The sequence below is a fragment of the Egretta garzetta genome, unplaced genomic scaffold (genome assembly GCF_000687185.1).
Source record: "Egretta garzetta isolate BGI_Z169 unplaced genomic scaffold, ASM68718v1 scaffold178, whole genome shotgun sequence".
In the NCBI taxonomy this organism is placed as follows: Eukaryota; Metazoa; Chordata; class Aves; order Pelecaniformes; family Ardeidae; genus Egretta; species Egretta garzetta.
In genome coordinates this window covers 1,735,932-1,754,459 of record NW_009260506.1, presented here as the reverse complement: position 1 = coordinate 1,754,459, position 18,528 = coordinate 1,735,932, and positions in this window count along the sequence as shown.

The window sequence follows — 18,528 nt, the reverse complement described above, 5'->3', positions numbered from 1 at the left end:
GGTGCTTAGGGCCAGGGTTTAGTGGTGGGATGGCAGGGTTAGGGTAACGGTTGGGCTTGGTGATCTTAAAGGGCTTTTCCAACCTAGACGATTTTATAATTCTAAAACCATGTAGAAGCTGCTGTAGAGCTAAGCAAAGTCTCCCCAGGCATTTGGGTATGGAAAAGTTAAGTCTGGAGTGCGTGGGGGAAAAAGCATTACTGGAAGAAAAGCTTCTCAAAAGTTTTTTGTTTTGGTGAAATGATGAAATTTAGTGGAGTCAAACGGAGGGTTTCCAGCCTCTGAAAGCAGCAAAATAACTTCAAATCAAATAACCTTTGATTTTTAAACAAAGACTAATAATAATGGATCAATGTTTGAAAGTCAATTACAGTTCAGTTAAGCTGTGACCTTTAAAACCTCCCCGAATTACTCTGCTGTGCTCTCCGGTGACACACCAGAGCTCCCAGGTCTGCTCAGAGTGGGAAGCTATCATGATTTCCAAAAATTGCACTTACTCTTTAAAAACAGAGAAATACAGTCCTAAGTGCCTTTTTTTTTTTTTTTCTGAAAGAGGACAGAATTCCTTAACACCTGCAGAATGGTCAAGGAAAGAAGTAATGAAAAACACACATGCCCATCTGAAACTGAACATTTTCATATGCTCTCCTACAATTTCCACAGTTACTTATGCCTTTAGAAATGAAACACAGCCGCCTACAGTGTACAGGATACAGTAATCCAGAAGGACTCTTAAAAAAAAAAAAAAGAAAATTAGTAACTTTATGACCATAGCTCTGCCGCATAGTCTCAGATTCTACTTTTTTATCCCCATTAGATTTCTTTAACTCCATGTTTCAGGTCACATTTCATAGATGGTTATTAATGCCTTTTGGTGAGGGCCACATCTTTCCTGCCTGATGGAAGACAAAACTACCTCCTGGGGAAGCCACAGAGTATGCAGAGCTCAAAGGGCATCAAAAGGTTGGTATTAGGATATCCCCAACAAACTCTGATATCAGCAGCATGAAACAGTCTTTGTAGGCCTTCTAGGCAATTACTTTCCTGTTAAAGTATATTAGAGATCAGTCTTATGACTCACATTCCAAGGAGCCAAAATGGAAGGGGAGAACCGACTGAAGCCCCCAAATTAAAAAGTGGGTAACGGCTTTGTGGAAAATTTCAATTTACCTAGCAGAACATGTTGAGCTGGTTTAATGGTGCAACGGAAAACATGAAACTTAGATTTTCTTTGTGTTATTGAAGTATTAGGCAATGATTTTTCTTGGATGAACTGGATGTAGGACAGCTTATGGGGTGGTGGGAGGAATGGGGCACCTGCAGCTGCCCCCAGCGCACCTTGTGCCAGCCCGAAGTGCGGCACTCACATCAAACTTGTCCTGGTGAACCATGCGACTCCTTATTGTCTCTAAGTTTTGAGCCTTAAGGAAGAACTTTGTGGCTGTTTTAGATGACATCAGGGCTGGGGGACTGTGTGCTTTGGGGAGGACTGATGTGTATGGCGTATCTGCAGGGAATTGCATTTACAACTACGGTGAGCCAGCAAGTGCAGTGATATTTTCACATATTCAGATGCTGAACTTAACGTACTAGTTGGGGGTAGATACAGATGTGGAATAGTACCACCATGTTACAGCCTGACTTTGTAGTTAGGCTCAGTAAACAATTATTTGAGGGCTACAAAAATGATCCGAGGGCTTGAGCACCTCTCCTATGAGGACAGGCTGAGAGAGTTGGGCTTGTTCAGTCTGGAGGAAAGGAGGCTACGGGGAGACCTGATTGCGGCCTTCCAGTACCTAAAGGGGGCCTATAGGAAAGATGGGGAACGTCTTTTTAGTAGGGCCAGCTGTGTTAGGACAAGGGGAAATGGTTTTAAACTAGAACAGGGTAGGTTCAGGCTAGAGGTAAGGAAGAAATTTTTTACAATGAGAGTGGTAAAACACTGGAACAGGTTGCCCAGAGAGGTAGTGGAGGCCCCATCCCTGGAAACATTCAAGGCCAGGTTGGATGGGGCTCTGAGCAATCTGATCTAGTTAGCAGTGTCCCTGCTCACTGCAGGGGGGTTGGACTAGATGACCACTAGTGGTCCCTTCCAACCCTAAACATTCTATGATTCTATGATTCTATGATTTCTCAGCCTGTAAGTGTCCCAGGCTCATTTTGCTGGGAGAGATGAAGCCGTCATCTTTCCTGCAGACTGCATCAGGTAAAATGGAGACATCCTTTCATGTGTGGATAGGGCTTGTCTTGGTGACCATCTCTGATGCCTTTCATGATGGAGGGAAGAGAAGAAAAAGCTGTCTCTCACTCAGAAAGAGTTAATCCATTAACATCCTTTTAATTATGCTGCTGCCAATCAGGCTGTGAGTGAGCATGTCTGTGCACCTTGACCGCACCAATGTCCTAATGAACCTGGGATGCTTTTTATGTAGTGGAAAAAGAAGCTTCTGGAAAACGTATCTACTGAGGCTTTCCAATTACTGCTGCCCTTTTTGTGCTTTGTTCCTTTTGCATTAATTTAGATGAGTTCAGGGATATCAGGTTTGCCAGGATGATAAATAAATTAACCTTTATTAATTAGACTATTTAGGACTGATTCATTTATTTTGTTTCAGTATTTGTGATTCACCAGTACTATTTTCTGCTCTGTCTCTCTGCCTCACAATCTGTTTGTCTCAAATTTCAGTTTATTGTTGCATCTGTTTGGGATCTTTTGGTATGGGAGAGAGCTATAATTTAAAGATTATAAACACATATAAACAATGCATGAATAAACTGAGAGGCTTGGCGTATTACCTTGGGCTCCATGCCATGCTAACACGACTGTGAAGATTATCTGGTCCGGAGCTGTCTCGTATCTGTCCGCTTTGGAGAGGAGATGGTGATAACAGGCAGCTGTCTGCATCTGTCCGTGCTGATACGCTTTGAGCTCGACAACATCTTTGACACCACTTTGGGTCCTGAAGTACCAGGCTGAATGATTTCTCCCTGAGAAAACTAGAGAGTATTCCTTGCTGAAGCACCAGTAGCACAGAATATAATACACAGTTACCTTTCAGTGATCAGACTTTGAAACTCTAGTTTTGGTTTGATAGACGCACAACATGCAGTTTGTTTGTTGGACACAGCTGATGCTGAGCGGAACATTCCTGCCTCTCAGGATTTGCCTTGCAGAATGGATTGAGGATGGTCTGAAAGATCTTTTTAGCCCGATAGGAAGACTACAGATCTGATGTCCTCTGTCTGGACACCATCCAAACACCCCAGTAGATAGAAACCAGCACAAGGTTACCATTACACATGTCACTTCACTGGGGTCTTGGTGGCCAGTAGAAGCAAGACAAGGCTTTGATAGTAATATCTGCATTTCTTTCAACTCCAAGTTTGTGCTCTTTTAGTTTTCCCTTCTGAACGAATCAGAAGAATAGCAGAAGTTGATGTTTTTCTAGGACAGCATTTGCCCGTGCCCTGAAATGCTTCATTTAATTGTAGAAAAGCTACTCAGGAGATGAATTTATGGAAGGGGAAAGAAGCAGTTTTGGGAAGTGCTCTGCAGGGCAGTGGCATTTCCAGGGGTGTTTGCATACATTTCCCCTCTGCAGTGAAGTGGTTCCTGGCTTACACAGAGACTCATTTATTCCCAGGAGTCTGATTTAGCTCTGGCCATGCTCCTGCATACACCATGGTTGAATCCTGCAGATGCTCACTCTGAGCTCCTCATTACCTAGGTGAGGACAGCTCAGTGGGCACCTCTCTCATATGCTGAAGTGGCCTGGACATGCTGCTCGCAAGCAAGTCAGGTAAGACATAGGGTTGGTGCACAAAGGGAAAAATTAAGCTGTAGGAGCCCACAGAAGCTTAAAACCCCAGCTGAGCTGCTGCTTTGAGAGCTGCAACTACAGTGTCCCCCGCAGTGGCTCCCCGATGAGGACACCTCCAGTGCCAACCGGCACTGAGAGCGGCGTGCGCCCAGCCGGGCTCTGCTGCCTATTGATCTTACTGGTGGGGTTGAACCTATCATTACACACAAGTTCTTTATCACAGACAGTGAAGCAGTGTCTTCAACATGGGATCAGGTTTATGCTTTAACAGGCCCTAATAAAGCCATTTTTCTTTCGCGACCTCAACCAGGTAGGTCTGCTCTGGATGCTGATCAACAATTTAGCTATACTTGGATGACTTGGAACAATCTTGACTCTTTCAAGGCTGAGTGGAAAAATGTTCCCAGCACGTCTAGGGGAAGACCTCAAAGATTTGTCTACAGTTCTTATGGCTGGTGCATCCCACTGTGCATTTGATTCCTATGTTTAAATTCTGAGCAGATAGCAGTTAGCCTACACCAGAATACTTTTTTGCAACCCCATCAGAGAGCAATATCAGAGAGCAATATTAATGCTTTAAAGTGCAAGTCCCAGACACTCCAGCTCTGCTAGGAGCCAGCAGAAGGCTAAAGCATCCAGTGATAAGTAAGTTTAGCAGATCCTTTTTGAAGAGTAAAAAACGGGCTACATATTGGAATAAAACAACAAAATGTGCATGCATTTGCCTTTGCAACTTTGCTAGAAAGGGACATACATGGTTTGCCCATAGCACTTTTTGCTTGTAGTTTGGTGTCTCTGGCTTTCTGGTTTGCTTATATCAATGTTTGTTTGTCTAATGGTATTATACCTCCCCACAAAACTCGTCTCTCATTCTTTAGGCAGCAATGGGTGCCATCGTATCGCTGCAACCCAAATAGACTTTCAAATTTTGTGCGTCATTTCTCTTTCTTAACGCCTGCCTTTAGTCATTCCTCTAAATAAACAGGAATAAAATATCACAAGCTGCCTTTACGTAGGGAGAAACCAGGCATACAATGCAAATTTCATAATATGCTGCTGGGATGGGCATACCTATTCCCCCTGAAAGTGGATGGAATTAATTCCTTTTCAGTAGCGATAGCTGCTAGACTTCAGCTCAGACAATGACTCTGTCTCAAGCTTTGAAGTGTCCATTTCTTATTAAAAAAATATCATTAGGATACGGCTAGAGTGAAGTTCTCAGAAACCTAACCTTGGAAACAGATAGTTTTCTTTCCTGGAGAACACAATGCATTCACAGTTGTTTTCTTTTAAATGCATAACCTAAAAATAAATTTTAAAACCCCAGTCTTGACTCTAAACAGTTTTTAAAATTACTTGTAGGATGTCAAGGTTGCCTATTGTCAAATAGGCTGGTGAGACACGAGTTTGGATCAGTCACATTTTGTAGTTTTGTGTGTTGAGTAGGTGAGAGGGTAAAAAATACACATAATAGAGGTAGTTTGGCAGATTAGTTAATGGGACCAATAACTTCCCTCCACCCACTCATCCTCTCCCTTCAGGCTCCTGCAGGCAGGAGTCACAAACCCGAGAATTTTTCTCATTTTGCCTGTCTTTTACAACTTACTTTGAGCTGCAAAGCCATCTGGATTCGTAAGACAAGGAACAAATCCTCATCAGAGCTCCTTTGCTTCTGCACACATCATTTTTATAGGCAAAAAAATAATGCCACATGGGACTCCAAAACAAAGGTGATGGTTACAGAAATATTTGCGGGCAGGTTTGGCTCCTTTCTAGCAGCCTTTGCTTTATGCCAGAGGACTCAAATAGCAGATATTGCTCCTCTCCTGAAATAGCCACAGAGAAGCATGCCTAAGGTGTTTTAGCAGTAATATTCAGGAGGAATTGCTAATATATTTTTTCATCTTGACAGTGAGTGGCCTCTGTTGTATATACCCTGCAATTAAAAGGGAAAAGAGACCTTGGATGCGGTTTGCATCCTCAAACCTGAAGCACTGCCACATGTCCCTGTTAACTGTTCTTCTGCTGCAGCTACTTAAGGATTCAAATAAAGTTTTCTGACAAAGAACTTCAACCGACCGAACAGATACAAACATATGTTCCAATGCAAAAGAGCCCTCTGTTTTGCAGCTCCTTCCCCCCTCTCCAGAAATATGGCCTACTGAAAGAAAGAACAAGATTTTGATATGCTAATTTCTGGTATCATTAAAATATAATGCATGCTTGTCCTTTATCAACAAGCTTGTTCATCTCTGAGGTTCAGCTTGTCATGCCTAATCATGTGCTGTATCAGCTGTCCTCTGAGGCACCCGAATGAGGGTGAATATTAACACCAGACAGTCAGCGTTAGCTAACCACGTTCGCTTGGCGCTCTAATATCCCTGCCTATGCCAGAAAGGATGTCATTGCAGTGCTTTTGAGGCTAATACCGGGGAGTAGCATCGGGGCATTGTGAAATGTCCTCTGGGGACACTTTCTGGACTTGCTGCTCTCTGACTTGCTAATCTGATTTCAGAGCATTGCTCCTGGCTTGACTGGAGCTGCTCTGATTTTTATCTGTTAAAATCAGATCAAAGTCAAGCACCGCTTTTGCCTCCCTCATTTGATTTATCTACTCCAGAGTTTCAGGAGAATCAGCTCCATTCTTGCAGACAGGCATAGCTGTGTAATTGCAGAGAAATTTCTACCAGTGTAACTACAATTAGCACTGGGAGAGGAGACCAGGGTCGATAATATAGAAAATACTGGTCTCTGAGTTTGAATCATATCATAGAATCATAACACCCAGGTTGGAAGGGACCTCAAGGATCATCTGGTCCAACCTTTCTAGGCCCAGTCTAGACAAGATGGCCCAGCACCCTGTCCAGCTGTGTTCTGAGAGTGTCCAATGTGGCAGAGTCAAGCACTTCCCTGGGGAGATTATTCTGACGGGAGACTGTTCTCATGGTGAAAAATTGTAAACAGTTTGTAAAGATTCTGGATTTTTAAAGTTGACAACTGTAGGTACATGAGAGCAATGTAATAACATTTTTATTTCTTATTTAATCCTTTTTTAGAGAGGTCACAATCACCTTATTCCTACCTGTATACTTCCCTGCCTGTCCAGTGCTGTTTGGACCTCAGCCTGCCATTCAGGCACTCGTCTGCCAATTTGCAAAACTGGAGCTGGTGTCAGCAGCACCAAGCGACCCCTGTGCTGGAGCTGCTGGGTGCTGCATCACTTCCCTCCCCAGCGCTTGTCTGTGTAACCTCCATCCGGGTAGGCTGAGCATAGATTCTGTCCAGTATCGAGTATGTTTACAAGATTTCACTCCTAGCAAAGAATTGAGTCTCTGCTACAAAATGCCCTGTGTTCTTTCCTGACCTGACTATACTGAAGCTCAAGGAGTTCTCTTTGCACAAATCTGGACCAAAACCTTTCCTGTGCACATGGGTATCTCACTGTAAAATGAATCAGAGGTGAATGACCCAGAAAAATAAAGCTAATAGTGATGTCTGTATTCACCTTGTTTTGCACCCTGTAAAAATGAGTGGCGAGTGGATTAAGCTCCAGCCCTTCTTTATTTCAGTGGACAAACCCCAGTTACTTTATCTCTGCTCGTACAAATGTCAGTGATTAAAAACATCAGCTAACCACATTAGTGCTGCACCAAATCTCATAGATTTCTGACTGTGACATCTTGCAGAAGGATCTGTCATCTCAGAAATTCCTCTAAAAAGATTTTTCAGTGTCGATCTCTTTTTCACATGTAGCATTTTCCAGTCTCCAACACCACATACCTTAGGGAAGAGTCGATTTCAGATCATTCTCCTGCCATTACCATTACTTATACTTTCCTCCAGCCTCTGTTGGGATGCAGTGTCTGTATCGCGTGATGGCATAGAAGTAATTTATTTTACTAAACTCATCCATTTGTGGCTACAGAAAACAAATCAAAAGCTTAAACTTTTCAAACCACAGACAGATGTGATTTGCAAAGCAGCACATTCACCTGCCATCAGCACTCCAGAGAGAAAATCTGGAGCGCACAACATAGATGCTTCTTGGTTGATTTTGTCCACCAGGCTGGACTATTGGAACAGCAAGATAAAGGGAAAGAAAGGTTTCAAACCACATTTGCTGTCCTATAGATATACATTGTAAATTTGCAATGAGTGCATAGTAGTGGGATTATTTTAGTTTATATGCAGCAAGATTTCCAGCTCCACATTTTCTCCATGCACTCTGTACTGATGTACCCAGCAACACTCATGTCCTCTCTCTCTTCTACTTATCCTCATCCAGGCAAAAGGCCACACATGCTGTGGTAGGCTGGTGGCATCGCTGCACAAATGCCTGGCTGGACACCAGGAGAGACAGGCAGGCAAGCAGCCATGAGCTAGGAAGCAGATCCCATCTTGCTGAGCCCCATCCTTCAATTCTTTGCTGGCAGGTGGGTCAAGCAAAAAGGCCTGGCTAGGAAAACAAATGCTTTCTGGGGAGTAGCACGTTGTGCAGGTCTGGCTTGGTACAAAGTGATATTGATCCCATGTTAAGGCATTTAAGAACGGCTGCAATACAAAGAAATAAATGTCACACTCATAAATAAGAGTTGAACTAATTTAAATTACCTCTGCAAGATAATCAGAAGTTATTACAGCTCTGGATCCATGTGCTCCCAGCTTGAAATATGTAATTTGGCAAGCAGATAACCCCTTTCTGCTCTATTTGCATTTTTTGCAGCCTTTCAAGGGGCATAGCAGTAAAACTGGATGGAAATGAGAAAGATGCTTATAGCATGACTTGTGCTTTCCTACAATGCACCCAGAAAAAGCTCCTTCCTCATTCCATATCAATAAAAAAAAGCTAAAGATAGAGGGCAGAGAGACAGAAGCATAAGCTTTTAGGAGCAATCCTTCTAAACTTGCTATCCCATACTGCTTTTTTAATTAAAAATTTATCCTCCAAATTACTTCTGGGTTCCATCCGAATTTGGTTTTCATTTACCTTTCAGCCTGCGTGAATGCTGGCATCTGTTTTAGCAAGTACAGCGGCACAGGGAGGGGTGGGGGGTCGGTCTTGTGATCAGCACACGTCTTCCCTGTTTACCTACATCCTTTCATCTCACTCCTCTGCTGTGTATGCTTAGCATCTGGCTGCTAACCAAACACGTTTGACTACTGTCTACAAATAACATGATTCCAAATATAAAATATTCTCTGACTCACATTAAGTGCAAAAAGAAAAAGAACCAAAAAAAAGGGGGTTTCTAATGAACTGGAAGTTTTCCTGGGAAGATGAAGCAATCTATCTGATTGCCATGAGCCAAGTAAAGAAAAAAATAAATCCACAGAGGAAAAGAGAAGTCTCAATTATAGCAGAGAAGACAGTGCACTATGTATTTTAGATAATAAATTTAAAATTATACTGAGTCAGCCCCAGTGATGGCAAAACAGCTGGGGTTGTGGCCTCAGCCACCACAGAGCTGTAATCAGAGGGGCTGAAGAAAGAGCTGTGAAGATGCTCTTCTGGCGGCCGGGGACTGCCAAGGCACCCTCAGCCCACCCCGATGTGGGGGAGCGGGACAGCGTCCCCGTTACGTCTGCTGCGGAGCCCCATCGCAAGGAGCCACAGGTTACAGTAGCTTCTGACCTCATCCCACCTCGCCTTGCTCTGTGCCCTTTACCAAAGCTGAGAATAAGCTCGGTTTATTTGCTGGCATTTGGAAATCTAGATATTAACCCATTTTAAATTTATTTTGTGTACCCACACCTCTTAAAGGTTGGGATATCATGTCAAATTACTGCAGCTGTCCTTTTTTCTGCACTCCCAGGTTAGAAATGGTGACTTTTCTCCGACATCCAAAAACATGTCCTCTCCGAAGACTGGCTAGGCTACTTCTTTTGCAGGGAAGTCTGCAGCCCTGTAGAAAAGCTGCTCAGTGTTTGGCACATGGAGAAGGTCACACTTGATGAGATAAGAGATGTTATTTTTCAAGCTTATAGTCAAGTATTGCAAATAATTACAAAATAGAGCTCTATATTTATGTAGCTTAGTGTTATTTTAACTTGCATTGATCAGTGCTTGCTTCGAATTTAATGCATGACAAATTCTATCAAGGATAATGCTTATTCAGTACAAATCTTGGTTAGAAATAGATTCTCAGGTGATACACCCATGAAGAGCCATTTTAAAGAGGGTATTATATGTCTCAGAGACTTTTGGGAGGGAGGAGGAAAAGAGAACTTTGAGACAATAGCAAGCTGATTCAATAGCTGCTCATGAGAATGGCAGGCTTGCGGCGCAGCCTTTGCCATACAAGCTGAGCATCACAGTGCTTTCATAAAATGCAAACGATTTAGATGAAATGAGAAGAAGAACTAAGAGAAACTAAGGACAGGCCCGGCAAAGGCCAATTAAAATGAGATGGATGCAAATCTTCACAGGAATTTGGAAGGAAACTAGGACTGAACTGTTTCATCCCTGCTGCTGCTTGTGGAGTTGTTTGCTTTCAGATTGACAGCTGGGACAGTTAGCTGGAGTGTTGATCTCTTCTAAAAAACGTCTGCTTTTGTGGTCTCTCTGGGACTGCTTAACAGACCTACAAGGCTGGATGAAGCACAGACATGTCTGCCAAATCAGGTACTTGATCAGGCTTCCTCTACAAACACTGGCAGTCATAGGATCACAGAATGCTTTGGGTTGGAAGGGACCTTTAGAGGTCTTCTAGCCCAAACCCCCTGCAGGGAGCAGGGACATCTTCAACTATATTAGGTTGCCCACACCCCCATCCAACCTGGCCTTGAATGTTTCCAGGGGTGGGGCCTCCACCACCTCTCTGGGCAACCCATGACAGTGTTTCACCACCCTCATTGTAAAACATTTCTTCCTTATATCCAGTCTAAATCTGCCCTGGTTTGGTTTAAAACCATCCCCCCTTGTCCTATCACAACCAGCCCTGCTAAAAACTCTGTCCCCACCTTTCCTATGGGCCCCTTTAAGCCCTGCAAGGCTGCAATCAGGTCTGCCCGCAGCCTCCTCTGCTCCAGGCTGAACACCCCCAACTCTCCCAGCCTGTCCTCGTAGGAGAGGGGCTCCAGCCCTCGGATCATTTTCGTGGCCCTCCTCTGGCACTGCTCCAACAGTTCCATGTCCTTCTTGTGCTGAGGGCTTCAGAGCTGGATGCAGGGCTGCAGGTGATCTCAGTCCTCGGTTAACTGTTCTTAGCCAAGGAAGTAACACCTGAAAGGTGTCTTTTACCCTTCTCATAAAAACTACAGTCAAAATACAGCATGGGCAAGTGGTTTGCTTTAAAAGGTCATGCTAGTTTGTCTCATCATATCCTTTCTGCTTGAGCTAGGAGCTACTTTTGCAAGTGAAACTGCCCAAAATACCACCTGCGAATGATGGTGCTGCCCAGAGCAGTGACGCAGCTGACGTGCAAAAACCACGAAAACATATTGAGGGCTCAGTCCAGCTGCTGGGTCTCCATCCTCATCCCTGCACAACATCTGCCCTGGACACTGCAAGCATCCCCCAAGAACAAACCAGCTGTGGAAATGCTCCCCTTGGGTTAATCATCACTGAAAGAAATCAATTTTTTCCCTGAATGCCCTTTGCTATTAAAGTAGTTCACGACTAGGAGGGGGTGAGACAGCGAGGGTATAATTAGAAGTGCATTCATCACTCCTGCTGGTAATTGTTTTCTAAGAATGCATAAAAAGAGAAGCGATTGCTTTCTGAAGTGCCTTATTGCGCTGCGGGTACCAGTCACAAATCACATGGAGCTGGTGAGCCGAGCCCAGTCCCTGGTTGTGGTCATCTCCACAACAGACCCCACCACTCCATGTCCACAGGGCATATGGGAGCAACGGCGAGAAAAATGAGAGCCCATCAAGAGAGATTTATGGGGCTGGGAGGAAAACGCCTGCGGCTGCAGCCTGGCCCCAGTGCTTAGAGCTGCTTTCTGAACTGCTGAAACTTGGGACATTTGGCAAGTGGAAAAGAAAAGGAAAAGAACAGAAAATGAAGGAAACCAGTTGTTTCAGATTTGGGATTCAGCCTCCACCTTCACTGTGACAGCATGCATCAAAACAAATTTATTTTAGCTAACTGTGACTGCAAACGATGCATTTCTTGATCTGGCAGGGAAGGGTTTAAAAGTCTCCCTGTAAAAATGAGGCCAGTTGATCTGTGCCTTGGCTGTTTATTATACAAAATCAAAGTGGGTGTAAAATGCTACTGAATCAAAATGGCAACACTCACTACCAGCTGCGGAGTGCCTCTCATCAGGGTCCCAATCCTCATGTCTGTGCTGGAGTTTATCTTCTTCTGGGTCACCCCAATTGGGGTGCAGATGTAGTCTAGTGGTGACCAAGAAAGGGATAAGTCCTTCCTTTGATTTGCTCCTGTTCCTGTGGCCACATCAGGGACTCCCAGCCAGGACTGTTACAGGGATTTTTTTAGGTCAATAATAAAGATATTAAAGGGAGCAGGATGGACCCATCCTTCCCCTGTCCATCCTCCCCTATGGAATGGGGTCCCACCAGCACTCACCTGCTCACTGGCTGCAAAAGCCCCTGTGAGCCACCAGAAATAACTGAAAACCCCACTCTGGATTAAAGGACAAAACACCCCCAGCTCTATAAATAAGTAAATAGTGTCTTCCTCCCCAAGCAAATCAGAGCAAAAATCAAACCAGGACAAAAAACTAACTCTCCAAAAAATGCTAGGAACCCCTGCCCTGCAAAGCTCCTGCCTGTGTAATACATTAAAGACCCGCATGGAAGCTGTCAAAAAGTAAAAGGATTGTCAAAAGTAATCAGAAGTCATTGCTCATAGCTTTGAAGGCATGGAAGGATTTTGCTCCTGGATGGGGGGTTGCACACTGTGAGGTTTCAGTCTGATTCCGCTTGGTGGCGCTTTGTCCCCACACAGCACCCTGGGTGTGGGTGTTGGGGGACAGGGGACCCTGCTTGGTGTGGCTGGCTGTGATGGCTGGCTGCGGGGATTAGCAGCCACCCTGCCCGCCTGGCTAGAAGTGTGGACCACAACTTGTAACTTGTTCTTGCCTTCGTCCTGCTCCTGGGCTACAGAGAAAGGCCAGGTTTTCTGAGAAATTGGGGTATCTGTGGAAAAGCGCCTGGGGAGGAGGAGCTACAGCAAGTGCTTCTGCTCCCAGGCTGAGGGCAGGTCGCTCTGCACACCCTGGTGATGATGGACTGGCCCTTGGGCCATGCGATTCATACGCTATTTTTATAAAAGTTCTTTTGTACAGAGCTGACAGTACAGGACAACATGTTCCTTCTGCTGTTGTTCAAACATGTTGCTTCCACCGAAAAAATGCAATGTTTTAATTTATGATCCTTTCAATCGTCTGCACAGTCCATAATGCATATTTTTGCACCCTGGAAATTAACTTTATTGTGGTATTCCACTGCTTGCAATTAGGAGGGGCTCACTGTATGCCTGTAAATGCTGAGTTTCACACATGGTGTAAGTGCTGAATAGAAAAATCCATTCCTCTGTGAGGTTTCCTCATTAGTAAACTCTAATAAGCTATGGAATGTTCAATGCAACAGTCAAGAAACCTGACTCTAATAGTAGCCCCTTTACTGAACCCTAGACATGCCAATAACAGATAACCCTGCAACACACGGTAGATGGTGCTCTTGGTTTGCATTTGCCGCCTGCAGGTACAGCATGAGGAGATACCCCACTCTCAAGCCTGTCCCTAGTGAGACAGGCCTTCAGAAAGCAAAGCTGGTGATGCCCAAGCATTTTATTAGCCTTGCTAAGTCTCATGATGGCCACAGACCCCAAATCCCCATGTGCACAAACCAGTGACGTCCTTCAAGAAGGTGCCGAGGCTAAGTATACATATAGGCAACAAGCCAGCTTTTCCGCGGTTCCTTGCAACCCTAGAAAGCACTGTCCCCCAGAGAGATCCCTCTGCCAAAGAAAGCTGAAGCCTCAAGAAAACACACCCATTGCTTGGCTGTGTCCGGGGGCTGGCGTTGCAGCCCACTGCGGGCAAAGGCACGCTCTGCAACAGCACCAGCTCCTACGGTCAGGTCAGCCGGCACAGCGTTTACACCTCTGCAAAACCCCTCTCAGCTCGAGCCAGTTCATACTCTTGACAGGAGGAATAAAGCAACATTTCTGGTTTGTGGTGTCCTCTTTGTAGGAAGTGGCAAGCCAGTCAAGATGGGGCTGGGGCAGCCTGGCGCGGTGGTGGACACGCACACACCTCTGGGGCCGCGCGTCCCTGGTGCAGGCATCTGGCGCAGGGACAGTGCTTGTGTCCCCATGGGCTCTCCCATCGGTTCTGGGTGAGGTGGCTGCTCTACCACTTTGCTTTGTCAAGCTACACATTTTAAATCACAGCAATTACTGTTTCCATGTTTAGGCTTCATTTCTGTGAGGGGCTGCATGGGAGCTGATGACGCTTTGTACCCAAGAGGATGTATCAGCAGGTAGATAAGGTAAAACCTCAAAAATACTTCCTGAAAAGATAAACAACCATGTGAAGTCCTCTCTGGGGACTGTTGCAATTCAGGATGAGAATTAGATAAGGCCTTATAGAGCAAGGAGTGCTATAAAAGGCTTGGGTGCCTTTTATATGAGCCCAGCGCTCATACAAAAAACTCCTTTTCAGTCCAAACATGTACTTCAAACCGAAATGTGCTCTGTGAGAGTTATCAATTTATATAAACTATATGCACACACTATAGCACATGGCTGAGCACCACCAGCTTAAGACTATACATAATCTATAAAAATATTTCTACTTAAGCAAGTGGTGCTCCATCGTAAAACGGAACAGCTGTGCGTGGATATAAAGGAGAAGAACAGCGATGATTATATGCACGCAGACGTATGTGCCTATTTGTGCCTGCATGCTTGTGCACAGGCACAACTGGCATCTTTTAAATACGCCCTGTTGCCTGGACGTTAAAAGACTTGAAAAAAAGAAAGGAAAAATGAATGCTTCTGCAGCTTCCTTGGCACTAATTGAATTTCTGCCCATAACATTTACAGACTTTAAGAAGAGCCCGCATAATTACCTTTTCTCTTGAATTTTTTTCTCCTCTTCGTTTAAAACTCATTGTATTGTGTCATTTTATAGGCGCCAGGAATAAATCTTTTGTCAACTCTATTGCATTATTATGCAAAGTACACAAAAAGTATAGGAATAAAACAGCCCGAGAGAAGCCGAATGCTGTTCCTTTCAGTTCTCCCATTCTGCCCCAGCAGCAAGCCTCCAAGTTTGCTAACACAATCTTTTTCTCAGAGAAACTTCCTCACCCTTGGCCATTGATTGCAAAGAGTTCACTTGACCATGCTAATGCTGGCTACGAGGAAGTGTATTTACTGAGAGAAGAAAGACTTGATGAAGGAGCCATCAATTATCTCTGCAGAATTGATCCGGGATGGGAGGGGGGAAGGAGCTGATGGGCCCCAGGAGGATTTCTTGGCAGGAGGAGAGGGGTCAGCTGCAATAAACTCCTTTCTCCTCCAGGGATGGAGACACATCCCAAGAATCATTTTGGGAAAAACCCAAATCATTGACGTTCAAAAATACTCCGAAGAGCAAAGCTCAAGAGGTACATGGGAACTTGTCAGCTCTTTCAGGTGGTCTCACAGGCTGTGATTAACCTGAGGCACTCAGAGCGAGAGCTGAGATGTGGGAAGAGGGACCTTAACCTGAGACTGACCCTGCCCCGTCCTGCACAGCCGCACAGTGCAAGCCGGGCATCTTCCAGCCGATTGTAAAGCTCCGAGTAAGAACGCATTTAAATGTATTAGTGGGTGCTTTAACTTCTAACCCAGGCTCGTTAACATTGTTGGAACAGAGCTTTGCTCCCACAATGTATCCATGAAACGGAATTAAGCAACTTAATTAGGCTGGGTAAAACACAAAGAGGGATTTAAGAGTGGGGGACTTGGCATCTCTCCGCAAGGTGACATCAGGGGCCACTGGAAAATCTTATCCACCCAGCTCTGACCCTGGAAATTTCCTCCGCTGGAAGAGTGGTGGAGTAGGATGTTTGCTCATGATTTGTTTGTTTGTTTGTTTTTTTCTGTTCTACCATAAAACACTGCAGAGAGCTAGACTCATAATGCGAGAAAGTCCTGGCACTCCTGCCACCCATTTCTCTTCCCCTTCTTGTTTCACCTTATATAAATAATGGCCCTTTGCTTAGGAGAAGAAAAGCACAGTGACTGACTGTGCTGGTGAAGAAAAGAAAAACTAAAGGAGAAAAGAGTCAGAACGGAGCCAATAGTAAACTTGTACTTTCTTGGAGGTAAATGTTTAATATATGGCCACTTGGGGAGCTGGCTCCAGGGGGTTACCCAAATTTATCCACTCACATTTGCTACTGTTGTCAATTTTTTACAGTTGACAACACAGAGATTGCAATATGGTGGGAGAAACTCTTAGTTCCCATGTCAACCTGAAAAGACTAAAATACTTTATTCTTCATTGTTTACTTACTCAAGACCATCTTTAGACAGAAGTTTGAGTGCTCTGCACACAACTCCTGGAGCCATCCTCTGGCATGGGCTGGCGTGGAGCACCTTTTTGGTGGACCACAAGTTCTACCATTAGAAGATCCTGCTTTGTGCCTGGGGGGTCCGCCTGAGTAGCTGGGTGTGAGGTCCTGGGAGCCTGGAGCAGCCGGTGTTGTTCTGGTCGTCTGTGCAATGACTTAGATCTGCTTCAGAGGTGCCAGAGTACTGTGGGAATGGTGGAAGAGTTTCAAAAAGAAATGTCTGGCTCTGTTTCTTGGACAAATTCAATGCTTCTGGAAATTCAGATGGAGACACACATCGCTGGGAAATGTTTACCACCATTGCTGGCATTAATCTCCCAGAGGTGTTGCCTTGGGGAGTGTCATGGTTGGGTTGACTCACCCTTCCTTGGCACAAGCTGGGCACTTCTCTGGGTCCTACAGGGACTCTTGCCATGAGCCCAGCTTCCTCCTGCCCTACCCTACATGCCAGGGAGCCACAACTGTCCATGGCCCCGACCTGCTCCACTCCTGCAAAGTCTCCTGCCCTGAGGAGCTGGTTTATGTGCTCTCTCCTTAAATACCATAATGCTTCAATGGATATTTTTTCTACCTCTATGGCTTAACTGAAGATTTTTTGTTATGTTCTTTCAACATCTCAAGCTCCTCCTTTGCCTTCAGTCAAGCCCCTTATAAATAATTTCATCCTCAATGCACTTTTGGCTCAGGTATCCTGGGATCCTAGATTGTACTAATAAAACACACAACCCATCTGCAGATCTGAAAGAATAAAAAACAAAAATCCCAAACTTTTAAGAAAGCTGATGAATTTAGCCTCATGACATTGCGTTAAGATGTGTGACTTTAACAGGCAGCTCACCACATTGCAAGTCCTCAGCCCTCACACAAAGCTGAACTCTACATCATATAAAATGCTAATGAGATCGGACTAATTACACCCCTTTGTGATGGGAAAATATTTGTTGCTGTGCCTTATCTTTCCCCTTTCAGTACAACCGGTTGCAACTATTTGCTCCACTTTCAGGCTGTTGTTTGCAAATGGTGATGGAAAAGGGGATGTGAGTATCATTGCACAAACAGCTTTCTGTTTGCGTAGCTGTTTGAGAACGGCTGTGCCGTGCACGAACGCCAGGACGAGCAGAAACAAGTATTTATGAATTATTTACATTTCTTTAGTTGCTGTTCATCATTTGTTATTTTTCTGTTTAAACAATTTGTCCTCTGTTCCAGGAGCAGAAGGAAAGCCAAAATGACTTCAGCGACAACTCAAATATCCCACAGAATGACTAGTAAGTAGTCAAAGTAAACAACTTATGAAGAAAATACGGCCTGAAAAATTATTCATCCCATCCACATAAAAAATTTGTCAGAAAAAGGAATTTCTGTTCTACAGAAAACCCTCAAATTAAAAACCAAAGAAAAGAAAAATTGTTTGCCTTTTCCACAGAATAAATATGTTACAAAAAATAGAATAAAAATTGTGATATTTTTGTGGTTCTTTGTTTCTAAAATGTGAGAACATTGGTGAAACACTGGAACAGGTTGCCCAGAGAGGCAGTGGAGGCCCCATCCCTGGAAACTTTCAAGGACAGGTTGGACGGGGCTCTGAGCAACCTGATCTAGTTAGCGGTGTCCCTGCTCACTGTAGGGGGGTTGGACTAGATGACCTCTAGGGGTCCCTTCCAACCCAAAACATTCTATGATTCTATTATTCTATGAACATCAGAATTATGTAGAAGAGTAAAGAATAAAATTGAGTCAGCTAAGGAGATGATGTGATGTTTTTTCCTTATCAAAATGAGAGAGAAGCACTTTATTTTGACTTTTCCCCATCAAAAATCTTGTGGAAATCAGCGGTTTCCTGTGCAACATTTTGATGAAAATGAAAACCACATTTACTAACAAAATGCCACGCCAGTGACAGCTCTAGTGACTGCTTGCAAGTTTTGGGCCTGATCCTGACACTGGTTTCCCCCCAGCAGAAGTCTGTTGAGTCAACTGGAGCTGCTCTTGATTTACAGAAGGATCCATCAGCTCGGAGATGCCTCACAGAGGCTTCCTGAGCCACGAAGGGGCTGTGCTCATTGCTAATTTATTCCCCATGAATAATGCAACCACTTTTTGTCATTGCTTTGCCACACGTGTTGCTGTCATACACCGCATTTGATTTTATCATTGAAACTGCGAAACT